The 21,057-nt window shown below is 49.4% G+C and overlaps 27 non-coding genes across 27 annotated transcripts; 15 read left to right on the top strand and 12 right to left on the bottom strand.

Moving 5' to 3' along the window:
* Nucleotides 1-579: 579 nt before the first annotated feature.
* trnad-guc (transfer RNA aspartic acid (anticodon GUC)) lies at nucleotides 580-650 on the bottom strand. The gene has a single exon. It is a non-coding gene; the product is annotated as a tRNA-Asp (tRNA).
* A 158-nt stretch (nucleotides 651-808) lies between these two features.
* trnaq-cug (transfer RNA glutamine (anticodon CUG)) lies at nucleotides 809-880 on the top strand. Its single transcript has one exon. It is a non-coding gene; the product is annotated as a tRNA-Gln (tRNA).
* A 1,125-nt stretch (nucleotides 881-2,005) lies between these two features.
* Nucleotides 2,006-2,077, top strand: trnaq-cug (transfer RNA glutamine (anticodon CUG)). Its single transcript has one exon. It is a non-coding gene; the product is annotated as a tRNA-Gln (tRNA).
* Nucleotides 2,078-3,201: 1,124 nt separating this feature from the next.
* On the top strand, nucleotides 3,202-3,273 carry trnaq-cug (transfer RNA glutamine (anticodon CUG)). The gene has a single exon. It is a non-coding gene; the product is annotated as a tRNA-Gln (tRNA).
* Nucleotides 3,274-4,181: 908 nt separating this feature from the next.
* trnad-guc (transfer RNA aspartic acid (anticodon GUC)) lies at nucleotides 4,182-4,252 on the bottom strand. The gene has a single exon. It is a non-coding gene; the product is annotated as a tRNA-Asp (tRNA).
* A 158-nt stretch (nucleotides 4,253-4,410) lies between these two features.
* Nucleotides 4,411-4,482, top strand: trnaq-cug (transfer RNA glutamine (anticodon CUG)). The gene has a single exon. It is a non-coding gene; the product is annotated as a tRNA-Gln (tRNA).
* Nucleotides 4,483-5,607: 1,125 nt separating this feature from the next.
* Nucleotides 5,608-5,679, top strand: trnaq-cug (transfer RNA glutamine (anticodon CUG)). The gene has a single exon. It is a non-coding gene; the product is annotated as a tRNA-Gln (tRNA).
* Nucleotides 5,680-6,587: 908 nt separating this feature from the next.
* trnad-guc (transfer RNA aspartic acid (anticodon GUC)) lies at nucleotides 6,588-6,658 on the bottom strand. The gene has a single exon. It is a non-coding gene; the product is annotated as a tRNA-Asp (tRNA).
* Nucleotides 6,659-6,816: 158 nt separating this feature from the next.
* trnaq-cug (transfer RNA glutamine (anticodon CUG)) lies at nucleotides 6,817-6,888 on the top strand. Its single transcript has one exon. It is a non-coding gene; the product is annotated as a tRNA-Gln (tRNA).
* Nucleotides 6,889-7,796: 908 nt separating this feature from the next.
* On the bottom strand, nucleotides 7,797-7,867 carry trnad-guc (transfer RNA aspartic acid (anticodon GUC)). The gene has a single exon. It is a non-coding gene; the product is annotated as a tRNA-Asp (tRNA).
* Nucleotides 7,868-8,025: 158 nt separating this feature from the next.
* trnaq-cug (transfer RNA glutamine (anticodon CUG)) lies at nucleotides 8,026-8,097 on the top strand. The gene has a single exon. It is a non-coding gene; the product is annotated as a tRNA-Gln (tRNA).
* A 908-nt stretch (nucleotides 8,098-9,005) lies between these two features.
* trnad-guc (transfer RNA aspartic acid (anticodon GUC)) lies at nucleotides 9,006-9,076 on the bottom strand. The gene has a single exon. It is a non-coding gene; the product is annotated as a tRNA-Asp (tRNA).
* Nucleotides 9,077-9,234: 158 nt separating this feature from the next.
* Nucleotides 9,235-9,306, top strand: trnaq-cug (transfer RNA glutamine (anticodon CUG)). Its single transcript has one exon. It is a non-coding gene; the product is annotated as a tRNA-Gln (tRNA).
* Nucleotides 9,307-10,214: 908 nt separating this feature from the next.
* Nucleotides 10,215-10,285, bottom strand: trnad-guc (transfer RNA aspartic acid (anticodon GUC)). The gene has a single exon. It is a non-coding gene; the product is annotated as a tRNA-Asp (tRNA).
* A 158-nt stretch (nucleotides 10,286-10,443) lies between these two features.
* trnaq-cug (transfer RNA glutamine (anticodon CUG)) lies at nucleotides 10,444-10,515 on the top strand. The gene has a single exon. It is a non-coding gene; the product is annotated as a tRNA-Gln (tRNA).
* Nucleotides 10,516-11,423: 908 nt separating this feature from the next.
* Nucleotides 11,424-11,494, bottom strand: trnad-guc (transfer RNA aspartic acid (anticodon GUC)). The gene has a single exon. It is a non-coding gene; the product is annotated as a tRNA-Asp (tRNA).
* A 158-nt stretch (nucleotides 11,495-11,652) lies between these two features.
* Nucleotides 11,653-11,724, top strand: trnaq-cug (transfer RNA glutamine (anticodon CUG)). The gene has a single exon. It is a non-coding gene; the product is annotated as a tRNA-Gln (tRNA).
* A 956-nt stretch (nucleotides 11,725-12,680) lies between these two features.
* trnaq-cug (transfer RNA glutamine (anticodon CUG)) lies at nucleotides 12,681-12,752 on the top strand. The gene has a single exon. It is a non-coding gene; the product is annotated as a tRNA-Gln (tRNA).
* A 908-nt stretch (nucleotides 12,753-13,660) lies between these two features.
* trnad-guc (transfer RNA aspartic acid (anticodon GUC)) lies at nucleotides 13,661-13,731 on the bottom strand. Its single transcript has one exon. It is a non-coding gene; the product is annotated as a tRNA-Asp (tRNA).
* Nucleotides 13,732-13,889: 158 nt separating this feature from the next.
* On the top strand, nucleotides 13,890-13,961 carry trnaq-cug (transfer RNA glutamine (anticodon CUG)). Its single transcript has one exon. It is a non-coding gene; the product is annotated as a tRNA-Gln (tRNA).
* A 959-nt stretch (nucleotides 13,962-14,920) lies between these two features.
* trnaq-cug (transfer RNA glutamine (anticodon CUG)) lies at nucleotides 14,921-14,992 on the top strand. Its single transcript has one exon. It is a non-coding gene; the product is annotated as a tRNA-Gln (tRNA).
* A 908-nt stretch (nucleotides 14,993-15,900) lies between these two features.
* Nucleotides 15,901-15,971, bottom strand: trnad-guc (transfer RNA aspartic acid (anticodon GUC)). Its single transcript has one exon. It is a non-coding gene; the product is annotated as a tRNA-Asp (tRNA).
* A 158-nt stretch (nucleotides 15,972-16,129) lies between these two features.
* trnaq-cug (transfer RNA glutamine (anticodon CUG)) lies at nucleotides 16,130-16,201 on the top strand. The gene has a single exon. It is a non-coding gene; the product is annotated as a tRNA-Gln (tRNA).
* A 2,324-nt stretch (nucleotides 16,202-18,525) lies between these two features.
* On the bottom strand, nucleotides 18,526-18,596 carry trnag-gcc (transfer RNA glycine (anticodon GCC)). Its single transcript has one exon. It is a non-coding gene; the product is annotated as a tRNA-Gly (tRNA).
* Nucleotides 18,597-19,734: 1,138 nt separating this feature from the next.
* trnad-guc (transfer RNA aspartic acid (anticodon GUC)) lies at nucleotides 19,735-19,805 on the bottom strand. The gene has a single exon. It is a non-coding gene; the product is annotated as a tRNA-Asp (tRNA).
* A 158-nt stretch (nucleotides 19,806-19,963) lies between these two features.
* On the top strand, nucleotides 19,964-20,035 carry trnaq-cug (transfer RNA glutamine (anticodon CUG)). The gene has a single exon. It is a non-coding gene; the product is annotated as a tRNA-Gln (tRNA).
* A 908-nt stretch (nucleotides 20,036-20,943) lies between these two features.
* Nucleotides 20,944-21,014, bottom strand: trnad-guc (transfer RNA aspartic acid (anticodon GUC)). Its single transcript has one exon. It is a non-coding gene; the product is annotated as a tRNA-Asp (tRNA).
* Between the last annotated feature and the right edge of the window lie 43 nt (nucleotides 21,015-21,057).

Below are 21,057 nucleotides of genomic sequence, written 5' to 3'. Positions count from 1 at the left end.
GGTGAACCCCCTTCTTGGGATGTTCGGGATAAATCCCCTTTCATCAAGTTACAAACACAAATATTCGTGTTTTTCATATAATGTTGTTAAGAAGAGCCAAGTTAGCTACTTTAAATGATGTTATTCATCTAGTCTAGGTAACTTCAGTCATTTGAGGAGTGATTTGATGGTTCTGATAGCCGCACGTGTTAGCGACGAGAAACGTAAAACTATACGATCACGACTCATTTTCTGTTCTATTGTAAATGTGTTTTTGCTCATTCTTGTTTGGAGCCATGCCGGATGTCCCGAACAGCCACCCGGTCATCTTACTGCAACACACGAATGTCTGACAGAAATAAAGTGTCCTTCAAATCAAGTTCTGTGAGATGCCAGTGAACCACACTAAGCAAAAAGAGCATTTCTCCCCGTCAGGGAATTGAACCCTGGTCTCCCGCGTGACAGGCGGGGATACTGACCACTATACTAACGAGGACAAGGTAGTCTGACTCGGAGCGCCGTGCTAGCTCACGAGGTTACACGCGGCAAAGAGGCCAAATCAACTGAAAGCAAGGCCAACGACGGTCCACGCAAGAGCAGGGCATTGGCCGGGAATCGAACCCCGGCCTCCCGCGTGACAGGCGAGAATTCTACCACTGAACCACCAACGCTTCCGTGACGAGCCAGACGTGACGTCACGTGACAGAACGCCGTCATGCCGTCACGCTAAGACGGGAGGCGAGGGGGTTAGAAAGGGTTACAAAAGGGTTACAAAAGCCAGAGAGATGCACAGTCTCTTTCGTGAGTCTTTCCGTCGGCCTCACGGTGCGGTTCCATGGTGTAACGGTCAGCACTCTGGACTCTGAATCCAGCAATCCGAGTTCAAATCTCGGTGGAACCTACAAGAGCTTTTTAACTGAGAACCCAAACCCGCCCTTGACAGCGGCTGCTTGGTTTCAACCTTCTTCTCAGGACACAGGGTTTGGGATCAATCATCGTCCTGTGAAGAACTGCTGGCAGATCCGGGCGTGGTTGAAGTCAGCCCCTGCTGGACAGATGGTTCCACGTGTCCCGCTTTTTTTGTGCAAGTGTAACGCTGAAGAATACGCGTTGTTCAGTTATTGCTAAAGGGACATGTAAAACCATGCCCCCTAATAGTGTTACCATGGTGTTGGTGTGGGGACAGTGGGATGGGGGATGCATTCGCCCATTCTTGTGTGGAGCGGTGCGGGGTGAACCCCCTTCTTGGGATGTTCGGGATAAATCCCCTTTCATCAAGTTACAAACACAAATATTTGTGTTTTTCATATAATGTTGTTAAGAAGAGCCAAGTTAGCTACTTTAAATGATGTTATTCATCTAGTCTAGGTAACTTCAGTCATTTGAGGAGTGATGCGATGGTTCTGATAGCCGCACGTGTTAGCGACGAGAAACGTAAAACTATACGATCACGACTCATTTTCTGTTCTATTGTAAATGTGTTTTTGCTCATTCTTGTTTGGAGCCATGCCGGATGTCCCGAATAGCCAACCCGGTCATCTTACTGCAACACACGAATGTCTGACAGAAATAAAGTGTCCTTCAAATCAAGTTCTGTGAGATGCCAGTGAACCACACTAAGCAAAAAGAGCATTTCTCCCCGTCAGGTCTCCCGCGTGACAGGCGGGGATACTGACCACTATACTAACGAGGACACGGTAGTCTGACTCGGAGCGCCGTGCTAGCTCACGAGGTTACACGCGGCAAAGAGGCCAAATCAACTGAAAGCAAGGCCAACGACGGTCCACGCAAGAGCAGGGCATTGGCCGGGAATCGAACCCCGGCCTCCCACGTGACAGGCGAGAATTCTACCACTGAACCACCAACGCTTCCGTGACGAGCCAGACGTGACGTCACGTGACAGAACGCCGTCATGCCGTCACGCTAAGACGGGAGGCGAGGGGGTTAGAAAGGGTTACAAAAGGGTTACAAAAGCCAGAGAGATGCACAGTCTCTTTCGTGAGTCTTTCCGTCGGCCTCACGGTGGGGTTCCATGGTGTAACGGTCAGCACTCTGGACTCTGAATCCAGCAATCCGAGTTCAAATCTCGGTGGAACCTACAAGAGCTTTTTAACTGAGAACCCAAACCCGCCCTTGACAGCGGCTGCTTGGTTTCAACCTTCTTCTCAGGACACAGGGTTTGGGATCAATCATCGTCCTGTGAAGAACTGCTGGCAGATCCGGGCGTGGTTGAAGTCAGCCCCTGCTGGACAGATGGTTCCACGTGTCCCGCTTTTTTTGTGCAAGTGTAACGCTGAAGAATACGCGTTGTTCAGTTATTGCTAAAGGGACATGTAAAACCATGCCCCCTAATAGTGTTACCATGGTGTTGGTGTGGGGACAGTGGGATGGGGGATGCATTCGCCCATTCTTGTGTGGAGCGGTGCGGGGTGAACCCCCTTCTTGGGATGTTCGGGATAAATCCCCTTTCATCAAGTTACAAACACAAATATTTGTGTTTTTCATATAATGTTGTTAAGAAGAGCCAAGTTAGCTACTTTAAATGATGTTATTCATCTAGTCTAGGTAACTTCAGTCATTTGAGGAGTGATGCGATGGTTCTGATAGCCGCACGTGTTAGCGACGAGAAACGTAAAACTATACGATCACGACTCATTTTCTGTTCTATTGTAAATGTGTTTTTGCTCATTCTTGTTTGGAGCCATGCCGGATGTCCCGAATAGCCACCCGGTCATCTTACTGCAACACACGAATGTCTGACAGAAATAAAGTGTCCTTCAAATCAAGTTCTGTGAGATGCCAGTGAACCACACTAAGCAAAAAGAGCATTTCTCCCCGTCAGGTCTCCCGCGTGACAGGCGGGGATACTGACCACTATACTAACGAGGACACGGTAGTCTGACTCGGAGCGCCGTGCTAGCTCACGAGGTTACACGCGGCAAAGAGGCCAAATCAACTGAAAGCAAGGCCAACGACGGTCCACGCAAGAGCAGGGCATTGGCCGGGAATCGAACCCCGGCCTCCCACGTGACAGGTGAGAATTCTACCACTGAACCACCAACGCTTCCGTGACGAGCCAGACGTGACGTCACGTGACAGAACGCCGCCATGCCGTCACGCTAAGACGGGAGGCGAGGGGGTTAGAAAGGGTTACAAAAGGGTTACAAAAGCCAGAGAGATGCACAGTCTCTTTCGTGAGTCTTTCCGTCGGCCTCACGGTGGGGTTCCATGGTGTAACGGTCAGCACTCTGGACTCTGAATCCAGCAATCCGAGTTCAAATCTCGGTGGAACCTACAAGAGCTTTTTATCTGAGAACCCAAACCCGCCCTTGACAGCGGCTGCTTGGTTTCAACCTTCTTCTCAGGACACAGGGTTTGGGACCAATCATCGTCCTGTGAAGAACTGCTGGCAGATCCGGGCGTGGTTGAAGTCAGCCCCTGCTGGACAGATGGTTCCACGTGTCCCGCTTTTTTGTGCAAGTGTAACGCTGAAGAATACGCGTTGTTCAGTTATTGCTAAAGGGACATGTAAAACCATGCCCCCTAATAGTGTTACCATGGTGTTGGTGTGGGGACAGTGGGATGGGGGCTGCATTCGCCCATTCTTGTGTGGAGCGGTGCCGGGTGAACCCCCTTCTTGGGATGTTCGGGATAAATCCCCTTTCATCAAGTTACAAACACAAATATTCGTGTTTTTCATATAATGTTGTTAAGAAGAGCCAAGTTAGCTACTTTAAATGATGTTATTCATCTAGTCTAGGTAACTTCAGTCATTTGAGGAGTGATTTGATGGTTCTGATAGCCGCACGTGTTAGCGACGAGAAACGTAAAACTATACGATCACGACTCATTTTCTGTTCTATTGTAAATGTGTTTTTGCTCATTCTTGTTTGGAGCCATGCCGGATGTCCCGAACAGCCACCCGGTCATCTTACTGCAACACACGAATGTCTGACAGAAATAAAGTGTCCTTCAAATCAAGTTCTGTGAGATGCCAGTGAACCACACTAAGCAAAAAGAGCATTTCTCCCCGTCAGGGAATTGAACCCTGGTCTCCCGCGTGACAGGCGGGGATACTGACCACTATACTAACGAGGACAAGGTAGTCTGACTCGGAGCGCCGTGCTAGCTCACGAGGTTACACGCGGCAAAGAGGCCAAATCAACTGAAAGCAAGGCCAACGACGGTCCACGCAAGAGCAGGGCATTGGCCGGGAATCGAACCCCGGCCTCCCGCGTGACAGGCGAGAATTCTACCACTGAACCACCAACGCTTCCGTGACGAGCCAGACGTGACGTCACGTGACAGAACGCCGTCATGCCGTCACGCTAAGACGGGAGGCGAGGGGGTTAGAAAGGGTTACAAAAGGGTTACAAAAGCCAGAGAGATGCACAGTCTCTTTCGTGAGTCTTTCCGTCGGCCTCACGGTGCGGTTCCATGGTGTAACGGTCAGCACTCTGGACTCTGAATCCAGCAATCCGAGTTCAAATCTCGGTGGAACCTACAAGAGCTTTTTAACTGAGAACCCAAACCCGCCCTTGACAGCGGCTGCTTGGTTTCAACCTTCTTCTCAGGACACAGGGTTTGGGATCAATCATCGTCCTGTGAAGAACTGCTGGCAGATCCGGGCGTGGTTGAAGTCAGCCCCTGCTGGACAGATGGTTCCACGTGTCCCGCTTTTTTTGTGCAAGTGTAACGCTGAAGAATACGCGTTGTTCAGTTATTGCTAAAGGGACATGTAAAACCATGCCCCCTAATAGTGTTACCATGGTGTTGGTGTGGGGACAGTGGGATGGGGGATGCATTCGCCCATTCTTGTGTGGAGCGGTGCGGGGTGAACCCCCTTCTTGGGATGTTCGGGATAAATCCCCTTTCATCAAGTTACAAACACAAATATTTGTGTTTTTCATATAATGTTGTTAAGAAGAGCCAAGTTAGCTACTTTAAATGATGTTATTCATCTAGTCTAGGTAACTTCAGTCATTTGAGGAGTGATGCGATGGTTCTGATAGCCGCACGTGTTAGCGACGAGAAACGTAAAACTATACGATCACGACTCATTTTCTGTTCTATTGTAAATGTGTTTTTGCTCATTCTTGTTTGGAGCCATGCCGGATGTCCCGAATAGCCAACCCGGTCATCTTACTGCAACACACGAATGTCTGACAGAAATAAAGTGTCCTTCAAATCAAGTTCTGTGAGATGCCAGTGAACCACACTAAGCAAAAAGAGCATTTCTCCCCGTCAGGTCTCCCGCGTGACAGGCGGGGATACTGACCACTATACTAACGAGGACACGGTAGTCTGACTCGGAGCGCCGTGCTAGCTCACGAGGTTACACGCGGCAAAGAGGCCAAATCAACTGAAAGCAAGGCCAACGACGGTCCACGCAAGAGCAGGGCATTGGCCGGGAATCGAACCCCGGCCTCCCACGTGACAGGCGAGAATTCTACCACTGAACCACCAACGCTTCCGTGACGAGCCAGACGTGACGTCACGTGACAGAACGCCGTCATGCCGTCACGCTAAGACGGGAGGCGAGGGGGTTAGAAAGGGTTACAAAAGGGTTACAAAAGCCAGAGAGATGCACAGTCTCTTTCGTGAGTCTTTCCGTCGGCCTCACGGTGGGGTTCCATGGTGTAACGGTCAGCACTCTGGACTCTGAATCCAGCAATCCGAGTTCAAATCTCGGTGGAACCTACAAGAGCTTTTTATCTGAGAACCCAAACCCGCCCTTGACAGCGGCTGCTTGGTTTCAACCTTCTTCTCAGGACACAGGGTTTGGGACCAATCATCGTCCTGTGAAGAACTGCTGGCAGATCCGGGCGTGGTTGAAGTCAGCCCCTGCTGGACAGATGGTTCCACGTGTCCCGCTTTTTTGTGCAAGTGTAACGCTGAAGAATACGCGTTGTTCAGTTATTGCTAAAGGGACATGTAAAACCATGCCCCCTAATAGTGTTACCATGGTGTTGGTGTGGGGACAGTGGGATGGGGGCTGCATTCGCCCATTCTTGTGTGGAGCGGTGCCGGGTGAACCCCCTTCTTGGGATGTTCGGGATAAATCCCCTTTCATCAAGTTACAAACACAAATATTCGTGTTTTTCATATAATGTTGTTAAGAAGAGCCAAGTTAGCTACTTTAAATGATGTTATTCATCTAGTCTAGGTAACTTCAGTCATTTGAGGAGTGATGCGATGGTTCTGATAGCCGCACGTGTTAGCGACGAGAAACGTAAAACTATACGATCACGACTCATTTTCTGTTCTATTGTAAATGTGTTTTTGCTCATTCTTGTTTGGAGCCATGCCGGATGTCCCGAACAGCCACCCGGTCATCTTACTGCAACACACGAATGTCTGACAGAAATAAAGTGTCCTTCAAATCAAGTTCTGTGAGATGCCAGTGAACCACACTAAGCAAAAAGAGCATTTCTCCCCGTCAGGGAATTGAACCCTGGTCTCCCGCGTGACAGGCGGGGATACTGACCACTATACTAACGAGGACACGGTAGTCTGACTCGGAGCGCCGTGCTAGCTCACGAGGTTACACGCGGCAAAGAGGCCAAATCAACTGAAAGCAAGGCCAACGACGGTCCACGCAAGAGCAGGGCATTGGCCGGGAATCGAACCCCGGCCTCCCGCGTGACAGGCGAGAATTCTACCACTGAACCACCAACGCTTCCGTGACGAGCCAGACGTGACGTCACGTGACAGAACGCCGTCATGCCGTCACGCTAAGACGGGAGGCGAGGGGGTTAGAAAGGGTTACAAAAGGGTTACAAAAGCCAGAGAGATGCACAGTCTCTTTCGTGAGTCTTTCCGTCGACCTCACGGTGGGGTTCCATGGTGTAACGGTCAGCACTCTGGACTCTGAATCCAGCAATCCGAGTTCAAATCTCGGTGGAACCTACAAGAGCTTTTTATCTGAGAACCCAAACCCGCCCTTGACAGCGGCTGCTTGGTTTCAACCTTCTTCTCAGGACACAGGGTTTGGGACCAATCATCGTCCTGTGAAGAACTGCTGGCAGATCCGGGCGTGGTTGAAGTCAGCCCCTGCTGGACAGATGGTTCCACGTGTCCCGCTTTTTTGTGCAAGTGTAACGCTGAAGAATACGCGTTGTTCAGTTATTGCTAAAGGGACATGTAAAACCATGCCCCCTAATAGTGTTACCATGGTGTTGGTGTGGGGACAGTGGGATGGGGGCTGCATTCGCCCATTCTTGTGTGGAGCGGTGCCGGGTGAACCCCCTTCTTGGGATGTTCGGGATAAATCCCCTTTCATCAAGTTACAAACACAAATATTCGTGTTTTTCATATAATGTTGTTAAGAAGAGCCAAGTTAGCTACTTTAAATGATGTTATTCATCTAGTCTAGGTAACTTCAGTCATTTGAGGAGTGATGCGATGGTTCTGATAGCCGCACGTGTTAGCGACGAGAAACGTAAAACTATACGATCACGACTCATTTTCTGTTCTATTGTAAATGTGTTTTTGCTCATTCTTGTTTGGAGCCATGCCGGATGTCCCGAACAGCCACCCGGTCATCTTACTGCAACACACGAATGTCTGACAGAAATAAAGTGTCCTTCAAATCAAGTTCTGTGAGATGCCAGTGAACCACACTAAGCAAAAAGAGGATTTCTCCCCGTCAGGGAATTGAACCCTGGTCTCCCGCGTGACAGGCGGGGATACTGACCACTATACTAACGAGGACACGGTAGTCTGACTCGGAGCGCCGTGCTAGCTCACGAGGTTACACGCGGCAAAGAGGCCAAATCAACTGAAAGCAAGGCCAACGACGGTCCACGCAAGAGCAGGGCATTGGCCGGGAATCGAACCCCGGCCTCCCGCGTGACAGGCGAGAATTCTACCACTGAACCACCAACGCTTCCGTGACGAGCCAGACGTGACGTCACGTGACAGAACGCCGTCATGCCGTCACGCTAAGACGGGAGGCGAGGGGGTTAGAAAGGGTTACAAAAGGGTTACAAAAGCCAGAGAGATGCACAGTCTCTTTCGTGAGTCTTTCCGTCGGCCTCACGGTGGGGTTCCATGGTGTAACGGTCAGCACTCTGGACTCTGAATCCAGCAATCCGAGTTCAAATCTCGGTGGAACCTACAAGAGCTTTTTATCTGAGAACCCAAACCCGCCCTTGACAGCGGCTGCTTGGTTTCAACCTTCTTCTCAGGACACAGGGTTTGGGACCAATCATCGTCCTGTGAAGAACTGCTGGCAGATCCGGGCGTGGTTGAAGTCAGCCCCTGCTGGACAGATGGTTCCACGTGTCCCGCTTTTTTGTGCAAGTGTAACGCTGAAGAATACGCGTTGTTCAGTTATTGCTAAAGGGACATGTAAAACCATGCCCCCTAATAGTGTTACCATGGTGTTGGTGTGGGGACAGTGGGATGGGGGCTGCATTCGCCCATTCTTGTGTGGAGCGGTGCGGGGTGAACCCCCTTCTTGGGATGTTCGGGATAAATCCCCTTTCATCAAGTTACAAACACAAATATTCGTGTTTTTCATATAATGTTGTTAAGAAGAGCCAAGTTAGCTACTTTAAATGATGTTATTCATCTAGTCTAGGTAACTTCAGTCATTTGAGGAGTGATGCGATGGTTCTGATAGCCGCACGTGTTAGCGACGAGAAACGTAAAACTATACGATCACGACTCATTTTCTGTTCTATTGTAAATGTGTTTTTGCTCATTCTTGTTTGGAGCCATGCCGGATGTCCCGAACAGCCACCCGGTCATCTTACTGCAACACACGAATGTCTGACAGAAATAAAGTGTCCTTCAAATCAAGTTCTGTGAGATGCCAGTGAACCACACTAAGCAAAAAGAGCATTTCTCCCCGTCAGGGAATTGAACCCTGGTCTCCCGCGTGACAGGCGGGGATACTGACCACTATACTAACGAGGACACGATAGTCTGACTCGGAGCGCCGTGCTAGCTCACGAGGTTACACGCGGCAAAGAGGCCAAATCAACTGAAAGCAAGGCCAACGACGGTCCACGCAAGAGCAGGGCATTGGCCGGGAATCGAACCCCGGCCTCCCGCGTGACAGGCGAGAATTCTACCACTGAACCACCAACGCTTCCGTGACGAGCCAGACGTGACGTCACGTGACAGAACGCCGTCATGCCGTCACGCTAAGACGGGAGGCGAGGGGGTTAGAAAGGGTTACAAAAGGGTTACAAAAGCCAGAGAGATGCACAGTCTCTTTCGTGAGTCTTTCCGTCGGCCTCACGGTGGGGTTCCATGGTGTAACGGTCAGCACTCTGGACTCTGAATCCAGCAATCCGAGTTCAAATCTCGGTGGAACCTACAAGAGCTTTTTATCTGAGAACCCAAACCCGCCCTTGACAGCGGCTGCTTGGTTTCAACCTTCTTCTCAGGACACAGGGTTTGGGACCAATCATCGTCCTGTGAAGAACTGCTGGCAGATCCGGGCGTGGTTGAAGTCAGCCCCTGCTGGACAGATGGTTCCACGTGTCCCGCTTTTTTGTGCAAGTGTAACGCTGAAGAATACGCGTTGTTCAGTTATTGCTAAAGGGACATGTAAAACCATGCCCCCTAATAGTGTTACCATGGTGTTGGTGTGGGGACAGTGGGATGGGGGCTGCATTCGCCCATTCTTGTGTGGAGCGGTGCCGGGTGAACCCCCTTCTTGGGATGTTCGGGATAAATCCCCTTTCATCAAGTTACAAACACAAATATTCGTGTTTTTCATATAATGTTGTTAAGAAGAGCCAAGTTAGCTACTTTAAATGATGTTATTCATCTAGTCTAGGTAACTTCAGTCATTTGAGGAGTGATGCGATGGTTCTGATAGCCGCACGTGTTAGCGACGAGAAACGTAAAACTATACGATCACGACTCATTTTCTGTTCTATTGTAAATGTGTTTTTGCTCATTCTTGTTTGGAGCCATGCCGGATGTCCCGAACAGCCACCCGGTCATCTTACTGCAACACACGAATGTCTGACAGAAATAAAGTGTCCTTCAAATCAAGTTCTGTGAGATGCCAGTGAACCACACTAAGCAAAAAGAGCATTTCTCCCCGTCAGGGAATTGAACCCTGGTCTCCCGCGTGACAGGCGGGGATACTGACCACTATACTAACGAGGACACGGTAGTCTGACTCGGAGCGCCGTGCTAGCTCACGAGGTTACACGCGGCAAAGAGGCCAAATCAACTGAAAGCAAGGCCAACGACGGTCCACGCAAGAGCAGGGCATTGGCCGGGAATCGAACCCCGGCCTCCCGCGTGACAGGCGAGAATTCTACCACTGAACCACCAACGCTTCCGTGACGAGCCAGACGTGACGTCACGTGACAGAACGCCGTCATGCCGTCACGCTAAGACGGGAGGCGAGGGGGTTAGAAAGGGTTACAAAAGGGTTACAAAAGCCAGAGAGATGCACAGTCTCTTTCGTGAGTCTTTCCGTCGGCCTCACGGTGGGGTTCCATGGTGTAACGGTCAGCACTCTGGACTCTGAATCCAGCAATCCGAGTTCAAATCTCGGTGGAACCTACAAGAGCTTTTTATCTGAGAACCCAAACCCGCCCTTGACAGCGGCTGCTTGGTTTCAACCTTCTTCTCAGGACACAGGGTTTGGGACCAATCATCGTCCTGTGAAGAACTGCTGGCAGATCCGGGCGTGGTTGAAGTCAGCCCCTGCTGGACAGATGGTTCCACGTGTCCCGCTTTTTTGTGCAAGTGTAACGCTGAAGAATACGCGTTGTTCAGTTATTGCTAAAGGGACATGTAAAACCATGCCCCCTAATAGTGTTACCATGGTGTTGGTGTGGGGACAGTGGGATGGGGGCTGCATTCGCCCATTCTTGTGTGGAGCGGTGCGGGGTGAACCCCCTTCTTGGGATGTTCGGGATAAATCCCCTTTCATCAAGTTACAAACACAAATATTCGTGTTTTTCATATAATGTTGTTAAGAAGAGCCAAGTTAGCTACTTTAAATGATGTTATTCATCTAGTCTAGGTAACTTCAGTCATTTGAGGAGTGATGCGATGGTTCTGATAGCCGCACGTGTTAGCGACGAGAAACGTAAAACTATACGATCACGACTCATTTTCTGTTCTATTGTAAATGTGTTTTTGCTCATTCTTGTTTGGAGCCATGCCGGATGTCCCGAACAGCCACCCGGTCATCTTACTGCAACACACGAATGTCTGACAGAAATAAAGTGTCCTTCAAATCAAGTTCTGTGAGATGCCAGTGAACCACACTAAACAAAAAGAGCATTTCTCCCCGTCAGGGAATTGAACCCTGGTCTCCCGCGTGACAGGCGGGGATACTGACCACTATACTAACGAGGACACGGTAGTCTGACTCGGAGCGCCGTGCTAGCTCACGAGGTTACACGCGGCAAAGAGGCCAAATCAACTGAAAGCAAGGCCAACGACGGTCCACGCAAGAGCAGGGCATTGGCCGGGAATCGAACCCCGGCCTCCCGCGTGACAGGCGAGAATTCTACCACTGAACCACCAACGCTTCCGTGACGAGTCAGACGTGACGTCACGTGACAGAACGCCGTCATGCCGTCACGCTAAGACGGGAGGCGAGGGGGTTAGAAAGGGTTACAAAAGGGTTACAAAAGCCAGAGAGATGCACAGTCTCTTTCGTGAGTCTTTCCGTCGGCCTCACGGTGGGGTTCCATGGTGTAACGGTCAGCACTCTGGACTCTGAATCCAGCAATCCGAGTTCAAATCTCGGTGGAACCTACAAGAGCTTTTTATCTGAGAACCCAAACCCGCCCTTGACAGCGGCTGCTTGGTTTCAACCTTCTTCTCAGGACACAGGGTTTGGGACCAATCATCGTCCTGTGAAGAACTGCTGGCAGATCCGGGCGTGGTTGAAGTCAGCCCCTGCTGGACAGATGGTTCCACGTGTCCCGCTTTTTTGTGCAAGTGTAACGCTGAAGAATACGCGTTGTTCAGTTATTGCTAAAGGGACATGTAAAACCATGCCCCCTAATAGTGTTACCATGGTGTTGGTGTGGGGACAGTGGGATGGGGGCTGCATTCGCCCATTCTTGTGTGGAGCGGTGCGGGGTGAACCCCCTTGGGATGTTCGGGATAAATCCCCTTTCATCAAGTTACAAACACAAATATTCGTGTTTTTCATATAATGTTGTTAAGAAGAGCCAAGTTAGCTACTTTAAATGATGTTATTCATCTAGTCTAGGTAACTTCAGTCATTTGAGGAGTGATGCGATGGTTCTGATAGCCGCACGTGTTAGCGACGAGAAACGTAAAACTATACGATCACGACTCATTTTCTGTTCTATTGTAAATGTGTTTTTGCTCATTCTTGTTTGGAGCCATGCCGGATGTCCCGAACAGCCACCCGGTCATCTTACTGCAACACGAATGTCTGACAGAAATAAAGTGTCCTTCAAATCAAGTTCTGTGAGATGCCAGTGAACCACACTAAGCAAAAAGAGCATTTCTCCCCGTCAGGGAATTGAACCCTGGTCTCCCGCGTGACAGGCGGGAATTCTACCACTGAACCACCAACGCTTCCGTGACGAGCCAGACGTGACGTCACGTGACAGAACGCCGTCATGCCGTCACGCTAAGACGGGAGGCGAGGGGGTTAGAAAGGGTTACAAAAGGGTTACAAAAGCCAGAGAGATGCACAGTCTCTTTCGTGAGTCTTTCCGTCGGCCTCACGGTGGGGTTCCATGGTGTAACGGTCAGCACTCTGGACTCTGAATCCAGCAATCCGAGTTCAAATCTCGGTGGAACCTACAAGAGCTTTTTATCTGAGAACCCAAACCCGCCCTTGACAGCGGCTGCTTGGTTTCAACCTTCTTCTCAGGACACAGGGTTTGGGACCAATCATCGTCCTGTGAAGAACTGCTGGCAGATCCGGGCGTGGTTGAAGTCAGCCCCTGCTGGACAGATGGTTCCACGTGTCCCGCTTTTTTGTGCAAGTGTAACGCTGAAGAATACGCGTTGTTCAGTTATTGCTAAAGGGACATGTAAAACCATGCCCCCTAATAGTGTTACCATGGTGTTGGTGTGGGGACAGTGGGATGGGGGCTGCATTCGCCCATTCTTGTGTGGAGCGGTGCCGGGTGAACCCCCTTCTTGGGATGTTCAGGATAAATCCCCTTTCATCAAGTTACAAACACAAATATTCGTGTTTTTCATATAATGTTGTTAAGAAGAGCCAAGTTAGCTACTTTAAATGATGTTATTCATCTAGTCTAGGTAACTTCAGTCATTTGAGGAGTGATGCGATGGTTCTGATAGCCGCACGTGTTAGCGACGAGAAACGTAAAACTATACGATCACGACTCATTTTCTGTTCTATTGTAAATGTGTTTTTGCTCATTCTTGTTTGGAGCCATGCCGGATGTCCCGAACAGCCACCCGGTCATCTTACTGCAACACACGAATGTCTGACAGAAATAAAGTGTCCTTCAAATCAAGTTCTGTGAGATGCCAGTGAACCACACTAAGCAAAAAGAGCATTTCTCCCCGTCAGGGAATTGAACCCTGGTCTCCCGCGTGACAGGCGGGGATACTGACCACTATACTAACGAGGACACGGTAGTCTGACTCGGAGCGCCGTGCTAGCTCACGAGGTTACACGCGGCAAAGAGGCCAAATCAACTGAAAGCAAGGCCAACGACGGTCCACGCAAGAGCAGGGCATTGGCCGGGAATCGAACCCCGGCCTCCCGCGTGACAGGCGAGAATTCTACCACTGAACCACCAACGCTTCCGTGACGAGCCAGACGTGACGTCACGTGACAGAACGCCGTCATGCCGTCACGCTAAGACGGGAGGCGAGGGGGTTAGAAAGGGTTACAAAAGGGTTACAAAAGCCAGAGAGATGCACAGTCTCTTTCGTGAGTCTTTCCGTCGGCCTCACGGTGGGGTTCCATGGTGTAACGGTCAGCACTCTGGACTCTGAATCCAGCAATCCGAGTTCAAATCTCGGTGGAACCTACAAGAGCTTTTTATCTGAGAACCCAAACCCGCCCTTGACAGCGGCTGCTTGGTTTCAACCTTCTTCTCAGGACACAGGGTTTGGGACCAATCATCGTCCTGTGAAGAACTGCTGGCAGATCCGGGCGTGGTTGAAGTCAGCCCCTGCTGGACAGATGGTTCCACGTGTCCCGCTTTTTTGTGCAAGTGTAACGCTGAAGAATACGCGTTGTTCAGTTATTGCTAAAGGGACATGTAAAACCATGCCCCCTAATAGTGTTACCATGGTGTTGGTGTGGGGACAGTGGGATGGGGGCTGCATTCGCCCATTCTTGTGTGGAGCGGTGCCGGGTGAACCCCCTTCTTGGGATGTTCGGGATAAATCCCCTTTCATCAAGTTACAAACACAAATATTCGTGTTTTTCATATAATGTTGTTAAGAAGAGCCAAGTTAGCTACTTTAAATGATGTTATTCATCTAGTCTAGGTAACTTCAGTCATTTGAGGAGTGATGCGATGGTTCTGATAGCCGCACGTGTTAGCGACGAGAAACGTAAAACTATACGATCACGACTCATTTTCTGTTCTATTGTAAATGTGTTTTTGCTCATTCTTGTTTGGAGCCATGCCGGATGTCCCGAACAGCCACCCGGTCATCTTACTGCAACACGAATGTCTGACAGAAATAAAGTGTCCTTCAAATCAAGTTCTGTGAGATGCCAGTGAACCACACTAAGCAAAAAGAGCATTTCTCCCCGTCAGGGAATTGAACCCTGGTCTCCCGCGTGACAGGCGGGAATTCTACCACTGAACCACCAACGCTTCCGTGACGAGCCAGACGTGACGTCACGTGACAGAACGCCGTCATGCCGTCACGCTAAGACGGGAGGCGAGGGGGTTAGAAAGGGTTACAAAAGGGTTACAAAAGCCAGAGAGATGCACAGTCTCTTTCGTGAGTCTTTCCGTCGGCCTCACGGTGGGGTTCCATGGTGTAACGGTCAGCACTCTGGACTCTGAATCCAGCAATCCGAGTTCAAATCTCGGTGGAACCTACAAGAGCTTTTTATCTGAGAACCCAAACCCGCCCTTGACAGCGGCTGCTTGGTTTCAACCTTCTTCTCAGGACACAGGGTTTGGGACCAATCATCGTCCTGTGAAGAACTGCTGGCAGATCCGGGCGTGGTTGAAGTCAGCCCCTGCTGGACAGATGGTTCCACGTGTCCCGCTTTTTTGTGCAAGTGTAACGCTGAAGAATACGCGTTGTTCAGTTATTGCTAAAGGGACATGTAAAACCATGCCCCCTAATAGTGTTACCATGGTGTTGGTGTGGGGACAGTGGGATGGGGGCTGCATTCGCCCATTCTTGTGTGGAGCGGTGCCGGGTGAACCCCCTTCTTGGGATGTTCAGGATAAATCCCCTTTCATCAAGTTACAAACACAAATATTCGTGTTTTTCATATAATGTTGTTAAGAAGAGCCAAGTTAGCTACTTTAAATGATGTTATTCATCTAGTCTAGGTAACTTCAGTCATTTGAGGAGTGATGCGATGGTTCTGATAGCCGCACGTGTTAGCGACGAGAAACGTAAAACTATACGATCACGACTCATTTTCTGTTCTATTGTAAATGTGTTTTTGCTCATTCTTGTTTGGAGCCATGCCGGATGTCCCGAACAGCCACCCGGTCATCTTACTGCAACACACGAATGTCTGACAGAAATAAAGTGTCCTTCAAATCAAGTTCTGTGAGATGCCAGTGAACCACACTAAGCAAAAAGAGCATTTCTCCCCGTCAGGGAATTGAACCCTGGTCTCCCGCGTGACAGGCGGGGATACTGACCACTATACTAACGAGGACACGATAGTCTGACTCGGAGCGCCGTGCTAGCTCACGAGGTTACACGCGGCAAAGAGGCCAAATCAACTGAAAGCAAGGCCAACGACGGTCCACGCAAGAGCAGGGCATTGGCCGGGAATCGAACCCCGGCCTCCCGCGTGACAGGCGAGAATTCTACCACTGAACCACCAACGCTTCCGTGACGAGCCAGACGTGACGTCACGTGACAGAACGCCGTCATGCCGTCACGCTAAGACGGGAGGCGAGGGGGTTAGAAAGGGTTACAAAAGGGTTACAAAAGCCAGAGAGATGCACAGTCTCTTTCGTGAGTCTTTCCGTCGGCCTCACGGTGGGGTTCCATGGTGTAACGGTCAGCACTCTGGACTCTGAATCCAGCAATCCGAGTTCAAATCTCAGTGGAACCTACAAGAGCTTTTTATCTGAGAACCCAAACCCGCCCTTGACAGCGGCTGCTTGGTTTCAACCTTCTTCTCAGGACACAGGGTTTGGGACCAATCATCGTCCTGTGAAGAACTGCTGGCAGATCCGGGCGTGGTTGAAGTCAGCCCCTGCTGGACAGATGGTTCCACGTGTCCCGCTTTTTTGTGCAAGTGTAACGCTGAAGAATACGCGTTGTTCAGTTATTGCTAAAGGGACATGTAAAACCATGCCCCCTAATAGTGTTACCATGGTGTTGGTGTGGGGACAGTGGGATGGGGGCTGCATTCGCCCATTCTTGTGTGGAGCGGTGCCGGGTGAACCCCCTTCTTGGGATGTTCGGGATAAATCCCCTTTCATCAAGTTACAAACACAAATATTCGTGTTTTTCATATAATGTTGTTAAGAAGAGCCAAGTTAGCTACTTTAACCTGTTTACGCTCCTGTTTCGCTCGCGAGACAAAAATGCTGCCTCCCCCTTCCTCAGTTACGACGCACTAAATTCTAAAAAATATATTTTTTAGACGCTACACATGTTATACATCGTTGGAAAGCTACGATTCTTGTGCTTCCATTGAAATAAACCAATTCAAGATCAAGTCGCAATAGCAAGCAAAGTCAACGTCTTTTTCCGGTGAACATTCCTTCAACAATGCCAAAGAAAAAAGTTGTACTCACCCTAAGTTGTTCAAATAGGTCCAGGTGTGCAAATCATGCCATCAAAACTTGATCTGCGTAAGTCCCAAGGGTTCAAAGTATCTAACCATGTAAAGTAATTCGTCCAAATACAATGTTTTACGTTCATGAATAGCCATTATCCTTTGTTTCATTATGCAAGTTAGCCGACGGAAGAAACAACTTGTTCACATAAAAGTGTTATTTTCTCAGATTTATCAACGGAGTATTTACAAAATGAAGGTCTCAAAATGTCCGTTGAACCCTCCCCTTTTGATTGACACCTTGTTCGACCCAATAGGAGCTTCCATGCCCCGTTGACAGCCCTCTAAAGCCAACTAGGTCTGTGCGTCCTGCCCCCCCCCCGCCCCCCCCCCCCACACTCGTTCTAAACAAATTTCTCGAACTGGCTTCGACTGGCTCTGAAATTAGCTCGTTAGCCTTGTAGCTGACAGCTAGCTGAAAATGCCAATACCTCATTTGTATGCGTCTGTGGAGCCTTCAAAATAACAGTCGATTGCGCAATATGGTTGACAGAATCAGTGTTCTTTGTGCGCCAATCCTTGGAATCAGATAAAGCACTCCAATGTGTTCATGCTTCAGTTTTTGTGTTTCAGTATTACTAATTAGGGATTTAGCTATTATATATGATAGTTCTAAGTACCACCTTTCATTAGAGATAACAATTATGAAAAATAATACCTTTTTATTTGACCTTGACCTTGGTTACAAAGGGTCATTTTGGAGTCTCCAAAAGACCCTTTTAGAAAATTCCTGGATGTACTCTTATAAAAACATGTGTCAAATATGAATATATTGTGGTATTATGTTTGACTTTTGATTTTAATTGGGTAAGGCTTCAACCTGTGGTCCAATTTAGTCTTCCAGATAATACCTACCACCTCTAGGCCTCTTCAGGCCTCTGTTTTCAAAACAAAATCTAGGCGGAAATAGAAATTTTCACTTTCCTTGTGTTCAAGCTTCTATTACTCAACACTAGAAGGACTGACAGGGGTCCTGACAACAGGGGACATAACTTCAGAGTGTCAGCTTTCAAAAGAGATCATTTACATGCATGTACTCCAAATGGTTCAAGAACAGCTTCCAATTTACTTTGGGTATGCTGTTTAGGCGTTTTCAGGCAAATTTAACAGGAACATGAAAAGGTTAAATGATGTTATTCATCTAGTCTAGGTAACTTCAGTCATTTGAGGAGTGATGCGATGGTTCTGATAGCCGCACGTGTTAGCGACGAGAAACGTAAAACTATACGATCACGACTCATTTTCTGTTCTATTGTAAATGTGTTTTTGCTCATTCTTGTTTGGAGCCATGCCGGATGTCCCGAACAGCCACCCGGTCATCTCACTGCAACACACGAATGTCTGACAGAAATAAAGTGTCCTTCAAATCAAGTTCTGTGAGATGCCAGTGAACCACACTAAGCAAAACGAGCATTTCTCCCCGTCAGGGAATTGAACCCTGGTCTCCCGCGTGACAGGCGGGGATACTGACCACTATACTAACGAGGACACGGTAGTCTGACTCGGAGCGCCGTGCTAGCTCACGAGGTTACACGCGGCAAAGAGGCCAAATCAACTGAAAGCAAGGCCAACGACGGTCCACGCAAGAGCAGTGCATTGGCCGGGAATCGAACCCGGGCCTCCCGCGTGGCAGGCGAGAATTCTACCACTGAACCACCAACGCTTCCGTGACGAGCCAGACGTGACGTCACGTGCCAGAACGCCGTCACGCCGTCACGCTAAGACGGGAGGCGAGAGGGTTAGAAAGGGTTACAAAAGGGTTACAAAATCCAGAGAGATGCACAGTCTCTTTCGTGAGTCTTTCCGTCGGCCTCACGGTGGGGTTCCATGGTGTAACGGTCAGCACTCTGGACTCTAAATCCAGCAATCCGAGTTCAAATCTCGGTGGAACCTACAAGAGCTTTTTATCTGAGAACCCAAACCCGCCCTTGACAGCGGCTGCTTGGTTTCAACCTTCTTCTCAGGACACAGGGTTTGGGACGAATCATCGTCCTGTGAAGAACTGCTGGCAGATCCGGGCGTGGTTGAAGTCAGCCCCTGCTGGACAGATGGTTCCACGTGTCCCGCTTTTTTGTGCAAGTGTAACGCTGAAGAATACGCGTTGTTCAGTTATTGCTAAAGGGACATGTAAAACCATGCCCCCTAATAGTGTTACCATGGTGTTGGTGTGGGGACAGTGGGATGGGGGCTGCATTCGCCCATTCTTGTGTGGAGCGGTGCGGGGTGAACCCCCTTCTTGGGATGTTCGGGATAAATCCCCTTTCATCAAGTTACAAACACAAATATTCGTGTTTTTCATATAATGTTGTTAAGAAGAGCCAAGTTAGCTACTTTAAATGATGTTATTCATCTAGTCTAGGTAACTTCAGTCATTTGAGGAGTGATGCGATGGTTCTGATAGCCGCACGTGTTAGCGACGAGAAACGTAAAACTATACGATCACGACTCATTTTCTGTTCTATTGTAAATGTGTTTTTGCTCATTCTTGTTTGGAGCCATGCTGGATGTCCCGAATAGCCACCCGGTCATCTTACTGCAACACACGAATGTCTGACAGAAATAAAGTGTCCTTCAAATCAAGTTCTGTGAGATGCCAGTGAACCACACTAAGCAAAAAGAGCATTTTTCACCGTCAGGGAATTGAACCCTGGTCTCCCGCGTGACAGGCAGGGATACTGACCACTATACTAACGAGGACACGGTAGTCTGACTCGGAGCGCCGTGCTAGCTCACGAGGTTACACGCGGCAAAGAGGCCAAATCAACTGAAAGCAAGGCCAACGACGGTCCACGCAAGAGCAGGGCATTGGCCGGGAATCGAACCCCGGCCTCCCGCGTGACAGGCGAGAATTCTACCACTGAACCACCAATGCTTCCGTGACGAGCCAGACGTGACGTCACGTGACAGAACGCCGTCATGCCGTCACGCTAAGACGGGAGGCGAGGGGGTTAGAAAGGGTTACAAAAGGGTTACAAAAGCCAGAGAGATGCACAGTCTCTTTCGTGAGTCTTTCCGTCGGCCTCACGGTGGGGTTCCATGGTGTAACGGTCAGCACTCTGGACTCTGAATCCAGCAATCCGAGTTCAAATCTCGGTGGAACCTACAAGAGCTTTTTATCTGAGAACCCAAACCCGCCCTTGACAGCGGCTGCTTGGTTTCAACCTTCTTCTCAGGACACAGGGTTTGGGACCAATCATCGTCCTGTGAAGAACTGCTGGCAGATCCGGGCGTGGTTGAAGTCAGCCCCTGCTGGACAGATGGTTCCACGTGTCCCGCTTTTTTGTGCAAGTGTAACGCTGAAGAATACGCGTTGTTCAGTTATTGCTAAAGGGACATGTAAAACCATGCCCCCTAATAGTGTTACCATGGTGTTGGTGTGGGGACAGTGGGATGGGGGCTGCATTCGCCCATTCTTGTGTGGAGCGGTGCGGGGTGAACCCCCTTCTTGGGATGTTCGGGATAAATCCCCTTTCATCAAGTTACAAACACAAATATTCGTGTTTTTCATATAATGTTGTTAAGAAGAGCCAAGTTAGCTACTTTAAATGATGTTATTCATCTAGTCTAGGTAACTTCAGTCATTTGAGGAGTGATGCGATGGTTCTGATAGCCGCACGTGTTAGCGACGAGAAACGTAAAACTATACGATCACGACTCATTTTCTGTTCTATTGTAAATGTGTTTTTGCTCATTCTTGTTTGGAGCCATGCCGGATGTCCCGAACAGCCACCCGGTCATCTTACTGCAACACACGAATGTCTGACAGAAATAAAGTGTCCTTCAAATCAAGTTCTGTGAGATGCCAGTGAACCACACTAAGCAAAAAGAGCATTTCTCCCCGTCAGGGAATTGAACCCTGGTCTCCCGCGTGACAGGCGGGGATACTGACCACTATACTAACGAGGACACGGTAGTCTGACTCGGAGCGCCGTGCTAGCTCACGAGGTTACACGCGGCAAAGAGGCCAAATCAACTGAAAGCAAGGCCAACGACGGTCCACGCAAGAGCAGGGCATTGGCCGGGAATCGAACCCCGGCCTCCCGCGTGACAGGCGAGAATTCTACCACTGAACCACCAACGCTTCCGTGACGAGCCAGACGTGACGTCACGTGACAGAACGCCGT

Source organism: Osmerus eperlanus, chromosome 15 (assembly GCF_963692335.1).
Source record: "Osmerus eperlanus chromosome 15, fOsmEpe2.1, whole genome shotgun sequence".
NCBI lineage: Eukaryota > Metazoa > Chordata > Actinopteri > Osmeriformes > Osmeridae > Osmerus > Osmerus eperlanus.
Note: the sequence above shows the minus strand (reverse complement) of the source record. Positions and strands in the feature narration are given on the sequence as shown.